The sequence below is a fragment of the Peromyscus maniculatus genome, chromosome 6, assembly GCF_049852395.1.
Source record: "Peromyscus maniculatus bairdii isolate BWxNUB_F1_BW_parent chromosome 6, HU_Pman_BW_mat_3.1, whole genome shotgun sequence".
Classification (NCBI taxonomy): Eukaryota; Metazoa; Chordata; class Mammalia; order Rodentia; family Cricetidae; genus Peromyscus; species Peromyscus maniculatus.
The window spans coordinates 57423901-57439983 of record NC_134857.1 but is presented as its reverse complement, the minus strand read 5'-3'; the positions used below and the strand labels follow the sequence as shown (position 1 = coordinate 57439983).

Here is a 16083-nt window from a genome sequence, read left to right as displayed (position 1 = left end):
GAGTCCTGGAATTACAGGGAATTACTAGGCAGGGAAAAAGACAGGATTTTGTAACTCAATAAGTAATGAAAACAACAAACTGACTCTCTCTCTCTCTCTCTCTCTCTCTCTCTCTCTCTCTCTCTCTCTCTCTTCTCTCTCTCTCTCTCTCTCCCCCTGTGTGTGTCTGTCTCTTTCTGTCTGTCTGTCTGTCTGTCTCTCTCTCTCTCTCTCTCTGTGTGTGTGTGTATGTGTTTATAAACATGTCTGTGTGTCTACTTTCACACACACAAGCATGCACAAATGCACATGTACAAACACCCAGAATTTGTCTTAAGTGTTTAGATACAGCAACAGTACTGTACTAGAGAAGGTTTAAAGTCTTATTAAAAATAGAAGTAAGAGGCAGACTGAAATCAGAGATCAGGAGAATATGCTTCTTACTTCAGAACTAAGATGTCACTGCTATTCAAAACAATATGGAAGCTTCTAGAAAAGTACACTAGTTCTGGTTATTATGCCTGTAGGACTCTAAATCAAAATATCCCAGAAATGCATGCACATTATTATTTATTGCTATAGAAATCATATTAAGTAAAATGTCTAAATATCCTAAGAGTCGATCACCTGATTAGTGAATAAAGAAAATGTGAAGGGCTGGGTGGTGGTGGCGCACACCTTTAATCCCGGACTGAGGAAGCAGAGCCAGGCCAATCTCTGTGAATTCAAGGCAAGCCTGGTCTAGAGAGTGAGATCCAGGACAGGCACCAAAACTATACTGAGAAACCCTGTCTCGAAAAAAACAGGAAAAAAGAAAAGAAAATATGAAATAAATAGACAATGAAAATGTTTAGTCACAGAGAAAATAAAACTATGAAATTTTCAAGAAAATAAATTAAAAGTTATATCAAATGAAATAAACCAAAACAGAGGGAAAATGTCACATTTTCTCTCATATGTAGACTCTGGGTGTGTGTGTGTGTGTGTGTGTGTGTGTGTGTGTGTGTGTGTCCATTTGTGTGTAACTGTGCATCTATTTATGTGTGCATGTGTGTATGCGTGCATGTGTTTATGTATGTGTGTAGGGAAGTAAATCATAAAATTAGAGAGGAATGCAGGAAGAGAAGGAGGTGATTTGAAGTGGTGGTGGAGGTGGTAGGGATATAAGGACAAAGGAGATCTATTTTGGTGAGAAAGGGATCAAGTAAGAGAATGAGTGGACAGAGGAGTCAGTACAAGCATATTAGAATAACAATAAATGGTAAACATGTATGAAATGCCCATAAAACCTCAATGTTTTGTATGCTAAATTAAGAAGTTAATTTTACAAGGAAGTAAGATGAAGTTATCCAATATTTTCAAATTCCACACTTTGGATACACATATGCACAAAGATCCAAATAAACTATTGGAAGATCTGCCAAGAATAACTTGCAGATGTAGGTTTGTGTCGATACATGTATGTTCCTTGTTTATTAAACAATTTATAAATCCTCTTGGCCTTTGGGGTGTGGTGATCCCACTGATAGGCCATGTCAAATTACAGCTGACTTCAATTTAAGCTTCAGAAATTGAGTAAAGAAGTATCTGAAATGATAAGTCCTCAAATATTCATTCTGAGAGTGTACAGAGTTTGGCAGCTTGGTATATTCAGACACATTTTTGTTAAATTTTCTTATTCCTCTATATGAATTGATTAGCTTGTAAGTATGAATGAAATAAGAAAATTGTTGTCCTGATTTGCATTTAGAAATAAGTTTACATTCCTTTTTGTTCTTCTGTTTTTTCTTTTTGATTTTGTTGTTGTTGTTGTTCATTTCTTTCTTTCTTTGTTTTTGAAACAGAGTTTCTCTTCATAGCCCTGGTTGGCCTGGAAAGCTTGTAAACCAGGCTGGCCTTGAACTCACAGAGATACAGAGATCCACTTGCCTTTGTCTCTAAAATGCTGGAATTTAAGGCTACACTAGCACCCCTTGAATTGTTGCCTATCAACAGGAGATTGCACTTTCATTCTATGCTCTTGAACAGCATATCTTCTCTGTTCCTTTCATGAGAAGATTTGAAATGCAAGCTGACAATTTTAGTGGCAACATTGTGCCTTCACACACCTGGCCTGTCTCTGACAAGAATGGGGATATACTGATCTATGTCTCACCATGCATACACACACACACATACATGCATATCTCTCTCTATATAATATTGCTTCAGCATATTTCATAAAAATGAAGGAGAATGATGTACTTTAACATTCACAGAATGTTTATTTTCCCTGCAGGAGAAATATTTTCTCCTTGGAGGAGTTTTAAGGAAACATATATCAAACCCAATGTCTTCTCAACCATTTTTTGCTATAATTTATAACAGGAAAAGTGCACTGTAGACACTCTCAGACAGCAGGAAAGTGTCTCATGCTTCTCACTTCAGGTGGTTGCTGTGTCAGCTGCTATGAAGTCCTGACAATGGACTTGGCTAGGGCTATGGCCCATCTGAGACTCCACAGGTCTTTAGTGTCTTACTGCCTCATTGTGCCCCAAACATTCTTATGTACACTCTTAGCACACAAAGTCACCAAGGAGTGCCTACCAACTAGCCTTGTTCATTCCAAATTGAAGGGTCAACCAGTCTAAGAAATTCAGTCCAGAACAGCATCATACTGGAATAGAGAGTGGGAAATGGAAGAAAATTTGAGAAAAACCTTTCTACATGAGCTACGGTGTGTTTGCTTGCTATATTTAGCAAGTCTTGTTCAGAGCAATATAACCACGTGGAAATTGAATTTTCAGTATTCTGTGTTAATGTGTGTGTGTTTTTTTAAAGATCTTTTCAGTATAATTTGCAGCTGTGATCATTGATCAAAGAAAGAAACCTACACATGGGCACATGCACATTAAAACATTGCATGAAGAAAGAGATGGGAAAGAGAGGAGAGTGGTAATGTTGCTTCTCTCACTCAGTCCAAACATTTGCACTGCCTTGTGATTTCTATGAATGTCATGTGTTACCTGACATCAGCATATTTGGCCTCATAGGATTAAAATTTCTACTGGAACTCTAATATGAAGAACTAAAAGAAGAGAAAGGATGACTGAACTGAACACAGATGTGTGTGTGTGTGTGTGTGTGTGTGTGTGTGTGTGTGTGTGTGTGTGTGTGTGTAATAAAAAAATCCCATGGCATCTATATCTAAAAACTATTATTACAGTCAGTGAAAACTGTAAGTAATTCTTGCTGACCATACCATTTGACCCAAGTATTAATTATGCTCTTGCAACTAAGAAGATCCATTTTAAAAATTAGGATCATTTTAGTTATGTGTATATGAATGTTTTGCCTACATGCCTATCTTTGCACCACATTCTTATCTGCTTCCTTCAGAAGCCAGAACACAGCATCAGATCCCCTGAAACAGTTACAAATGGCAATAAGCCAAATTGAGGGTATTGAATATACAAACTGAGTCTTCTGCAAGAGCAGCAAATGCTGTTAACAGCAGAGCCATCTCTCTAGTACATTAGAAGGTATGATGCTATGATTGTCTTTCCAATACAATTCATTCAAGCCTTCCATTTTTTTTTTGCATTTGTTGTAAATTACACTGTCTGGACTTGTTGGAAGCCTTCACTAAGTTTTGATAACACTTCTCTGCTCACATCTGCTTTTATCTAGCTAGCTTTCACTCCCTCACTATTGGACACATGTTGGAAAGTGCTTTTGAAAACATTTATATTTTGAAAATAACATAATCACCTATTCCTATTTTTTTTCCCACTCCTCTTGTGGTGGTAATCTAATTGTATTGAAATATTATTTTGATTTGTACTGAAATATTAATTTGATTGTATGTTAATAAATAAAGTTGTCTGGGGGTCAGAGCTATTAGAGCCATAGCAAGAGTGTGGCGGTGGTGGCACACGCCTTTAATCCCATAGATATCTGTGTGTTCAGGGTCAGAGCTATTAGAGCCATAGCAAGAGTGTGGCGGTGGCAGCACACGCCTTTAATCCCATAAGATCTCTGTGCGTTCAGGGATACAGCCAGCATTGGAGACATATGCCTTTAAGACCTAGGGGGCTGTACATTCAGACAGTGACGAGGCAGTCATGTGTTTGGGTTTACAACCAATGAGAAGGCAGAACAACATACTTTAAAAATACGAACCGACAGGAGGTAGCTCTCTTTTCGCGAAGCTGGGACAGCAGGAGGAAGGGTGAGATTTTAGCTCTGAGCTCTGACCTCTCGGCTTTCTCTTTTACATTGTTTCTGTGTTTCTTATTTAATAAGACGGTTGGTTACATCTACATCTGGCGCCCAACGTGACAAGAATCCATTAAAAACTGCTTGGCTTGGCGGCAGGTCCGCTTTCCCGCAAGGGCGGCAGGCGGCCCGCGGCGGCGGTGGCGGCGGCGGCGGCAGCGGCGGCACACGGCGGCCGGCGGCGATCGGCTTGTTAGTCCAAGCTGCTGGCGTCCTAGTCCGGGTAGCAACTTCTAGCCCGGGCCTAGGTCTGTGAGCAGCTTGCCTAAAGCCGGTGCTACAAACAACTCAGACCTGCCCTGCCTGTAAAGCCAACGCACATGGTCGGAGCTTAAGGAAGCCAGACCCAAGCCTTGACTCGGCACAAGAGGGAACACGTGGCTGCATTTAAGCTTTAGCCGGCTACGCTTTCTTGTGCGTTCTCTCTTTTCTCTCTCTCTCTCTCTCTCTCTCTCTCTCTCTCTCTCTCTCTCTCTCTCTCTCGATTTACACCTGGGACACTAGGTGGCTGCTTTAAAATCCCCTCGGATTTCTACTGTTCTACGCAGATTTGGTAAGTCATAATATATCAGATATTTTAAAGGAAACTATCTAAAAGAGAATTTTTTTTCCACATTAAAAAACAAATGGGTTTTATGTGTGCATTGGAAGAAAATTGGTTTTTGTTCGAAATTTTAGGCAGTCTGGCAATGGAACAACTATATAATATTAGTATTGGTGGAATTATGCACCTCATCACTATAATAATCCACATTTTAATATTTAAAAAGATAGTCCATTTAAGTGCCAGGATAACAGCGTTAGAAGAACTTGTTAAACCTGTAAAAATTCAGACAGAAGAAATTAACAGTGAAGTTGTTTCAAGTCGGGATCATAAGGTTGCAGAAAGAAAGCCTGTTTTCACACAGTCACCCTTAATTTATCCTGTAACAGTACAGCAGATGCCTGATCAAATGGCTACACAAAATACTTGGGCTCCAATTGAAATGTTGGATTTAAAAAGGTTTAAGGAGGCAATAGTATCTTATGGCATGCATTCCCCATATGTAAAGCAAATGTTAAACACTTGGTCAACATATAATAGGATAGTACCACAGGACTGGCGGGACCTCGCACAAGGTGTTCTGGAACCCAGCCAGAGACTTCAATTTCTGACTTGGTTTAAGGAGGAGGCTAAAAACATAGAAAAACAGTGGAGGGATAAAGGAGTACAAGTTTGCCAGGATCAGCTTATGGGCGAAGGCCAATATGCTTCAGCACAAGCACAATGTTTATATGATGTCCAAACCCTAATTTTATGTCGAACGGCAGCCTTGAATGCATGGGACAAAGTTGAGGAACCAGGAAAAAAATCTGAGTCATTTACAAAGGTGAAGCAAGGCCCAAAAGAGTCTTTTACAGATTTTTTACAAAGACTGGCTTCAGCAGTAAAGAGAACGGTCTCGGATTCAGAAGCTGGTAAGGCAATAATTGAATCTTTGGCCTTTGAGAATTCGAATGCAGCATGCAAAAGAATAATCAGGCCATTAAGGGCAAGATCTGCACCTATGGAAGATTGGATTAGAGAAACAATTAATGTTGAAGCTGATGAGCATGATGATACATGGGTAGGAGAAGTAATTTCAAAAGGTTTGAGGAGTGTTAGATGTTTTGGATGTGGAAAGCAAGGACATTTGAAAAGGGACTGTAGACAGGTCATTTCCAGAAACAATGTTTCTTCAAGGAACAATGGCAACAGAATGCCCCTTCCTTCTGGAGTATGCAGAAGGTGTGGTAAGGGAAAACACTGGACCAACGAATGTAGATCAACAAAGGACAGACAGGGTAATCCTTTGCCTCAGTCTTCGGGAAACTCCCAGAGGGGCCTCAGGCAGGCCCCCAGTGCAAATCCAGTTCAAACCTTTCCGGCAGCCATAGAGGAAATGCCTGCTCTGGAGAGCGATTAAATAACCAAATGCCTATTGGAATAAATCATGCTGGTCAGAATGATGAAACAGAGAGAATAGAAAATTCAGGAGAAAACATAAAGAAAATTTTTTGGCAAACTTCTATTAATGAACAAAGACCAAAATTAACGATAAAAATAAATGGTGTTTTGTTGTCTGGTCTGGTAGACACAGGTGCGGACGTTACCATAATTGCACCAGAATTTTGGCATCCAACTTGGCCTCTTCAGGAGGTAAACGTTCAACTGTTAGGAATTGGGACATTATCTCAGGTGAAACAGAGTGCAAGATGGCTCGAATGTACAGGTCCAGAAGGACAGAGAGGAAAATTAAAACCATATGTGGCTAACATAACTATGAACCTGTGGGGTCGAGACTTGTTGCAACAATGGAATACTCAGATTAACATCCCTCCAATCTCAGAAACAAATCATAAACTAGCACATGTTACTGAGAGAAATATTAGAAGATATTGTTCTAATGAGTGGTCACCAGCCATCCATATTATACAAGAACAGGGCACAATAACTGATGATCTTCCAAAGACACCAACAGCTCTACCTTTAAAATGGTTAACAGACAAGCCTGTATGGGTCCAGCAATGGCCTTTAACAACAGAGAAACTCCAGGCTTTAGAAGAGCTGGTAGAAGAACAGTTAAATGCTCAGCATATTGAAGAATCAACCAGCCCTTGGAATTCTCCTGTATTTGTTATTAAAAAGAAATCTGGTAAATGGAGAATGGTAACAGACCTTAGGGCAATTAACAAAGTAATTCAGCCAATGGGTTCTCTACAATCTGGGATGCCTTTGCCTACTCTGTTACCAAAAGGATGGCCTCTCATAGTTATTGATTTAAAAGACTGTTTCTTTTCAATACCCTTACAAGAAAAAGACAGAGAAAGATTTGCTTTTACAGTGCCTACTTATAATAATTCTCAACCGGTTAAAAGATTTCAATGGAGGGTCCTCCCACAGGGAATGTTGAATAGCCCAACTCTGTGCCAATATTTTGTACAACAGCCATTGGAAGTGATACGTAAAAAATTTCCTAAATCTATAATTTATCATTATATGGACGATATTTTACTAGCTGACTCAAATGCAGATACTTTAGAAATAATGTTTGAAGAAGTAAAGAAAATTTTGCCTCGCTGGGGATTACAAATTGCTCCTGAAAAGATACAAAGAGGAGATTCTATTAATTATTTAGGATATAAAATAGAGCTACAAAAAATTAGACCCCAAAAGGTGCAAATTCGGAGAGATAGACTACAGACTCTTAATGACTTTCAAAGATTATTTGGAGATATTTCTCATCTACGAACTATTGTTGGGGTAAAAAATGATGAACTGACTAATTTGTTCAAAACCTTAGAAGGTGACAAGGACTTAAATAGTCCAAGAGAATTATCACCTGAAGCTGAGAAAGAATTAGCATTGGTAGAAAAGAAAGTGCATGAAGGACACGTGAATCGTATTGATCCAAAGCTGGATTGCATTTTGGTTATCTTACCTTCTAGGCGTTCTCCTACTGGAATATTAATGCAGAGGGAAGATATTATATTGGAATGGATATTTTTACCAAATAAACCAAATAAAAAATTAAAAACTTATGTGGAAAAAATCTCTGACTTGATTTACAAAGGAAAAATGAGACTTCGTCAATTAGCAGGCATAGACCCAGCAGAAATTGTCGTACCATTAACTAAGGAGGACATTGAAAAATTATGGACAGAAAGTGAACCTTGGCAAAGAGCTTGCAGTAATTTTTTGGGAGAAATTAACAGCAAATATCCCAAAAGCAATAGAATTGATCTTATAAAGAGAGCTGAATGGATCTTGCCTCGAATTGTACGGCAAAAACCCATATCTGGAGTTCGTACATTTTATACAGATGCCAACAAAGAAGGAAAGGCAGGTTACAAATCAGAAAATTTAAGTAAAGTGGTTCAAAGTCCGTATAATTCAGTGCAAAAATCAGAATTGTATGCTATTCTGTTGGTATTAATGGATTTTTCAGAACCTCTCAACATAGTAACTGACTCTCAGTATGCTGAAAGAGTGGTGTTACATATTGAGACTGCAGAATTTATCCCTGATGCTTCAGAATTAACTTCACTATTTATTCAATTACAAGATACAATCAGGAAAAGGAATCATCCTTTATATATAACTCACATTCGATCCCATACTGGTCTGCCAGGCCCTCTAGCACAAGGCAATGAAGAGATTGATAAATTATTGATAGGAAATGTGCTGGAGGCCTCAGAATTTCATAAAAAACATCACGTTAATAGTAAAGGTTTAAAAAAGGATTTTTCCATAACCTGGCAACAAGCCAAAGAAATAATAAAGAAATGTCCTACTTGTTCCTTCTACAATCAGACGCCATTACCAGCAGGATGTAACCCAAAGGGTACTCAGAGAAATGAAATCTGGCAGATGGACGTGTTTCACTTTGCAGAATTTGGAAAATTGAAATATGTACACCACACTATCGATACTTATTCAGGATTTCAATGGGCAACTGCTTTGAGTTCTGAAAAAGCTGATTCTGTAATCACTCATTTGCTAGAAGTTATGGCCATCATGGGTATACCTGCACAAATCAAAACTGACAATGCTCCATCATATGTCTCTGTTAAAATGAAACAGTTTTTTGCTTATTACAATATAAAGCATATTACAGGCATACCACATAATCCTACAGGTCAAGCAGTTATAGAAAGATCAAACAGAACTCTAAAGGATATGCTAAATAAACAGAAATGGGTAACAAAAACCCCCAGAAATAGACTGCATAATGCTCTTCTAACTTTGAATTTTCTGAATGCCAATGAGAAAGGAACAACAGCTGCAGAGAGACATTGGATAATAGAAAAAACTACAGAATTAAATCAGCCTATATACTTTAAGGATGTGCTGACCTCAGAATGGAAACCAGGGTATGTATTACATTGGGGACGTGGTTTTGCTTTTGTTTCTACAGGAGAAGATAAGCTGTGGGTACCATCAAAATTGATAAAGGTTCGATTTGAACAAGAGAGACCTCTTAATTAGAGGAGGTGATAGTTCATCAACCAGCATGAACATCCAATTTAAACTAACTTGTATCAATAAAACATGCCTTTTCATTTCATCAGATAATAACTTGCCAAAAAGGAACATCCCCAAAATTAGTCTTGGGGAAAGGTTTTTGTTTTTGTCTTTTAGGAGAATGAAGGTTAAGGAATCTGAAGAACACTGGACAAATGAGACAACTGAAGAAAAGGGACAAATCATCTATCCCAAGAAACAGAGTGAAACGGTGTATGGGTATATATTATCTAAAAAAATTTTATGTCTTCCTAAATGTTTGTTTCTGCTTTTCTCTAAAGATTTAACACTATTGGTCTTCTAACAGTCCCAGTTCAATTAAAATTTAAAGCTGACTTTGGAGTTGGAGAATGGCTCTCTCCTTCTTTAAAATCAAGCATGTTGTTAAAAGGAAAATGCAAACTCCCTGTATCATGCCAGAATAAGAGCCATCTTCTGCTATGGTACAGGACAAAAGCAAAATTAATTAAGGGACTATTCTATTACTAATCTCAACTCTGATTCTATTCTGATTCTTTAAACTTTTCTCAAAGTATAAATTTTATATCAAAATTTACAAGATTAATATATATATATACATTTTAAACTTTGTTAAGATATGAATGGTCACATAGAGTACTAACTAATTCTAGAAAAAAGGCTAGCTGCATATATATGTTTTTGTGTTCGAGTCTCTTATCAGTTTTCTGCAGGAAATCATGGCCAGGCCTAACATCAACTGAAGTCTCCAGAAAGAAGATGGGGCCCCACAACAACAACAATTCCACGTGGACAATAATAATATCATTAAGCTGACAAACATCATCCATAGATCAGCTTTGAACTACAAGGTGCTCAGAGCAAATTTGAGATGACTAGCTGAGATGATCCAGTCTCAAAGACTACTTGAATAAGGACTTGAGATGAACCCTCAACTTTGGCATTATACACAGACTGGATAATGAAGGATATAGTTACCTCTCCTAGAATTTGACAATTAACCTAAAATTTTTCTTTCAGGATAAAGAAAACTTCGCCCATACCCAGCAGGAAGCAATTTTAAGAATACGACGCCCACATTCCCAAAGAGGTGGTGTGGGGCGGGTGGTTTTTTGGTCTTTTTAATGGGTTTTGGGTCTGGGATAATTTTCAGTATTTAGGGGGGTTGGTTACAAGTTATTGTCAAGGGTTAGGAAAAAGGCTAAGCAAAGGAGATTAGATTTAAGGTTCTTGTTTAAAAAAAAAAAGAGAAAGAAAGAAAAGAAAAAGACAATTACTAGTTTTAAATACTTTACATTGGATTGAATTGTTTTATATTGTACACAAATTTGAAACTGATATTGTTAGAAAATGCTATATGTATATTTCTAATTGTATTTATTCCATCCATTTAACAATGTAATGCAAATTTCTGATCCTTGAATGTTATTATTATCAACTATTAGGATATAAAGAAATGAAAGCTAGTAGTTAGACATTATCATAGAACTTGTAGTCATATTAGATATGTTTTAAAAATTGAGCAGAGATGTTTTAGACAGGTCATCTTCAAACCCTTCAGAGATCTACAGAATATGGCATTTAAAATGTTTTAATAACTTAGAAAATTTTTCTTTTTTGAGACATGTCAGCTCCTGGCAGTACCAATCTACTTTAGAGAAAATATGGGCATTGAAGAAACTGCATATGGAGTCAACTTTCATTCTGGCAAAAGTTAGCCACTGGACAACAAAGTATCCTCGAATCAACAGGACAAAATGGACAAACAGATCACGAAACAAGGGACTACTGATTCTTGCCAAAACAAGTGTGGTTATGGCTTTATCAAAAGGCATCTTCTGAGGCCAGGACAATATGGCCCCATCCCTGAAGTGGCCTTCGCATCCGGAAAAGGTACGGTGCCCTTTTCTTCTAAGGCAGCTTAACAGGCAGAGGGCCGATGGATTCTGTTGTACAATGGAACAGCAGCTGAAAGCTCATGCCTCTCAAAAGTAGACTGGCATTTAATAGAGGGATGTGGAGAAGAAGGGGATGCTGAGATGAAGCCATATATACACAGCCAAGAAGAATGGACAGCTGAATTAAAAAACTGTCAACAATTTCCAGAATTTAAAATCCTGAATCATGACAGGACACTAGTGGAATTCAGGTGTTTCTGGTACGTGGACTGCTCTCACCCAATGTGAGGTTGAACTGTTGACCTTGTGTACATCCTACTTCACAAATGAGTCTGTCAGATACACTAAGCCTATAGGCTGAAGATGATGCCCCAACACTGCGGAGAAACCTCAGGTGACTGCCCAGGCAGCTGGCTGTTTCTGTCAACTCACAAAATTTTTTGGAAGTTGCTTGCATGCACTTCCTGTTTTTATTTTTGTTAGCTACTATTATTCCCTTCTTGGGTCTCTGAGGGAGTTGAAGATTAGTTAGTTATGGTTGAAGATTAGTTAGTTATAGTTGAAAATTAATTAGGATAGAAAGTACATTAGATACATCTTGGATTTACCAAAATAGGATAGATAATGGAATTATTTTCTCTGATTTGTCAAATACCTGTTTAGGTATTTATTACTTGTATATATTGTATATAGTTATTGTACTTTTGTATATAGTTTTTCTTTTGTTAGTCATAACCTTTTGCTTTTTTTCTTTTTATTAAAATAGAAAAGGGGAAATGTGGTGGTAATCTAATTGTATTGAAATATTATTTTGATTTGTACTGAAATATTAATTTGATTGTATGTTAATAAATAAAGTTGTCTGGGGGTCAGAGCTATTAGAGCCATAGCAAGAGTGTGGCGGTGGTGGCACACGCCTTTAATCCCATAGATATCTGTGTGTTCAGGGTCAGAGCTATTAGAGCCATAGCAAGAGTGTGGCGGTGGCAGCACACGCCTTTAATCCCATAAGATCTCTGTGCGTTCAGGGATACAGCCAGCATTGGAGACATATGCCTTTAAGACCTAGGGGGCTGTACATTCAGACAGTGACGAGGCAGTCATGTGTTTGGGTTTACAACCAATGAGAAGGCAGAACAACATACTTTAAAAATACGAACCGACAGGAGGTAGCTCTCTTTTCGCGAAGCTGGGACAGCAGGAGGAAGGGTGAGATTTTAGCTCTGAGCTCTGACCTCTCGGCTTTCTCTTTTACATTGTTTCTGTGTTTCTTATTTAATAAGACGGTTGGTTACATCTACACCTCTGCTTTTCAGTCCCCCCTTTTCCTCTAATTTTAGACATTAGCAGAAAATATAATATCATAACATAGTTGGTACAACCCTGTTTCTTTTATGTAGATTCTAGTAGCACATGTGTGAGAATTGACTTGTGAAGTTCCTCCTAGAAGTAATACCACAAAAATCAGATGATTATATAAAATATATATTCATAATATTTTATTGTTTGGGGTTTAAACAGTCAATGTTAAAATATTTTCTGAAAAAAAACATTTTAAATTGATTTCTGATTTCTTGATTAATAATGATTGAAAACCAGTTATACCAAGTATTTCATACAATTTCCATACCATAAGAAACTAAATGTGGTATAAATATCAAATTATACTAGTATATTTGTATATATAATTTAAGATTAATTTGACAATATGATCATATAATAACTTCTGTGCATACAAATTATAAGGGAAATAATAAAATAATTTTCTAATACTTATAGACCACATTTATTTAAAATTGTTGGAAATTCATTTCAGTCTATATTACATTAAGTAAACACAATTGATTTCTATAAAATTACATTCTTTCATTTTAATAGTATCTCCTTCAATTATATCTATCCATATTTTTATGTCAAAGGTAAACTTTTAAAGAATTTTTTAAATTTATACTTCTCAAGCCTTTGCAAAATATATTATTTTGAGTATATAAGCTCTTTAACTTTTAAGTTTTATTCAATTTATTAATATGTTGAAAAGTTTGAGGCTTTTAAAAAATGCATGCCATTTTAACTCATTCAAAATTTTCCTTGGAAGAAAGAGACTAAATAAATCAACTTAAAATTTGACTTATTGAAGTTAAGGTTTGTACATTGTACAAAGTACACAATTATCTATGTACTTTCAATAGCTCATCAGGTTATAGAGGGACATCAGAATTTGGAGCATACTACATGCTCTTGTACCCTACAGAAAACTGAATCAAGTGAGACTCCTTTAGGGAAAGAAAAGGTGGAGACACACGCTTGGTCCTCTAACCAGATCTGAAAAGTTTACGGAAACTATGACAAAAATCCACTGTTGTACGGCATTGCTAATCCCCGCTGGCCCAAGCTGAGGGCTTGCATAGGCTCCTAATCACTTTAGAGAGAAGTTAGAAGATTAGTAAGACACAAAAGGAATATTTTGTCTACGAATTACTTATTCTGTTGGATAATGTCGAATGGCAGCATCAGACATAGGCTGTATTATCCTTATGAGTGGACAAAGTTCTTTAAGGAGCTGGGGGAAAAGGGTACCTTATTTTCACAAAACCCAGCCATGAACAATTTCCTCATAAAAGTCAAATTCCTAAAGCAGTTCAGAAACAGCCTGAGGATTGCAAAATTTTGGATATGTTCAAATAAACTGTCCAAACTTTGTGAAGTTTAATAACTTTTAAAGCAATGTTGATAAAAAATTTAGAAAAATACATGACATCATTATGGTATTTTGTCATATACATATAAAGTTTGTAACATGAAATATTGTATATGCACATTGTAGTTTTTTAATCTCAAGGTAAATATTCAAGCATATACACACACGAGTAGTTATGTACATATGTATGTCAAACTTGTGTGCATGTGTTTCGCTATATAAACCAAGGAATAAAAATACAAAGATGCATGCATAATGAATTCTTTTTGAATTCAAACAAACAATTATATCCACTTTGGTATTTTAAATTCTTCCTACTTAACCTACCTTAGAGACAAGAATAAAGAAGCCTGAAGATTATAGTTACAAAAACAAAATAGGTGATAAAGAAATGTGGCAGGGGTAAATATATAAATGAAGCCAGACCAGGAAATATATAGATGTTTAACATAATTGCAAATAATCCCCAAATGACTCGGTTTACTGGTATTGATTGTGAATTGTCCAAGCAGCTATCACTGGACAAAGGATTTCTGGAACAACATTTCATGTCAGTCTTTAGAAGGAAATGAATTGGTTGCTGACATACAGTGTCAATCGTTTTGCTAGTGAAACAGGAGTTACCTCTCCATAATCAAAACAGCAAAGGCTCATGGAAAACTTATAAACTGGTCACATGAATTTGACAAGAAAGAAGCTAGCAGCCAATGTAGGAAACTATCAATATCTTAAGATGATGACAGGCAAGGACAGCCAGTGATGTAGGGACCAGTGGGTGACCCAACACTAGCAGCTAACAAAGCAAGTGAAAGATGAACAGAGGAAGGGAAGCTTCAATCCCCCTAACTGGACTGAGCAGTGCATGTGCAGCCCATGATCATTTCTTAGATTGGGCCACAAGGGCATGCACAGAGAGCAAGACCCCATATTGACTGGGCCCAAGGCACGCATGGAGAATTAACTCCCATAGTCTAAATGCCCTTAGTCTTTATCCAGTTTCAGCCATAAATCCTATGGAAAGTCCCCAGAAAAGAATCTCAACATGGAATCTCCTTTCTTGAGACTCTTCCCACTCTTGGGAGTTTCTGTCATTGTTCTCTGTTTCCACACAATCCATGTGTCCTGGATGTTATGTGGCCAGTTGTGTTAGACATGGAAAAACCTAGTATGTCTGAAAGACAGCTCTTCCCCAAGTGAAATCATACAAAATGTGACACTTTCTTTCTTCCCTTGAGAAACATAAATTAAGTATCCATCATTTTTGACACTAACAATATAATATCCTGACTCTGGCCCAGGTGTGTTCCAGACATTAAGATATCAATTATATGAAGTGAGGATGATGCAATCTGGGAATAAAGCAGATTAATGGGATGCCAGGTCAAGGGAAGAAAGCCAGTATTCATCAAACACATATTATGTGTCAGGCCCTCTGCCTGAAGATGTGGAAGTATCTTTGAAATACAAAAGTGAAGAAGTACTGTCAAATTAGGAATATAAAGTTCACAGAAATCCAGTCTACAACACATTTATACACATGGGAAATTCATTTGATAATTTACTCCACAAAATTGGTAGAACAAATCATTTTTACTAGCAAGGTGTTTCAAGTGTCAAATAAATTCTAGTTGTTTTAAAGAAACAGTATATAAATAACAATTTAATTTGGGAAACAAATTCAACATTTTATTGTTATTCTTGATCATCATTATTGCAGTAATTGTGGGAATTACTTTGAGATGAAATATAGGAAATTTGATGATCATCCATGTTTATTAAAATTTGGTTCTATGTGGAGATAGGATTGTTGTGGTTAATGTTTACTATCTATTACTTTAATTACTTATAGAGCACAGTTTAGACATTCATGTAGGTTAATATACAGCCCTAAAGGAATACAAATGCTAAGAAATTAAAATATCATCAACAATAACTTTAATGCCATTTCAATAATACATAGCAATGAAATAAAATCATGTCTCTGTTTGTAGACAATATTTGGTTGTTTTTCTAATTATCATCAGCTCTCATCTCCAGTTATGTAGAAATCATTCCAAGGCTAAAACCACATAATTTTCTGACAACATGTCAACTATATGCAGTAACCCAAAATGGCACAATATAGATTGATGTGAATGCTGTCTGCACATGTAAGCACGTTAACTACTGCTGTGAAGTCTTAGGCACATACCTCTCTGTGTGTTAATGATACCTTCACACCTTGTAAA

The 16083-nt window shown here is 36.8% G+C and overlaps 1 protein-coding gene across 4 annotated transcripts in view; it reads right to left on the bottom strand.

Annotated features, from left to right (window-relative positions):
- Positions 1–16083, bottom strand: part of Fstl5 (follistatin like 5) — a 596430-nt gene that overhangs the window by 42229 nt on the left and 538118 nt on the right. The gene's annotated exons all lie outside the window — the stretch shown is intronic.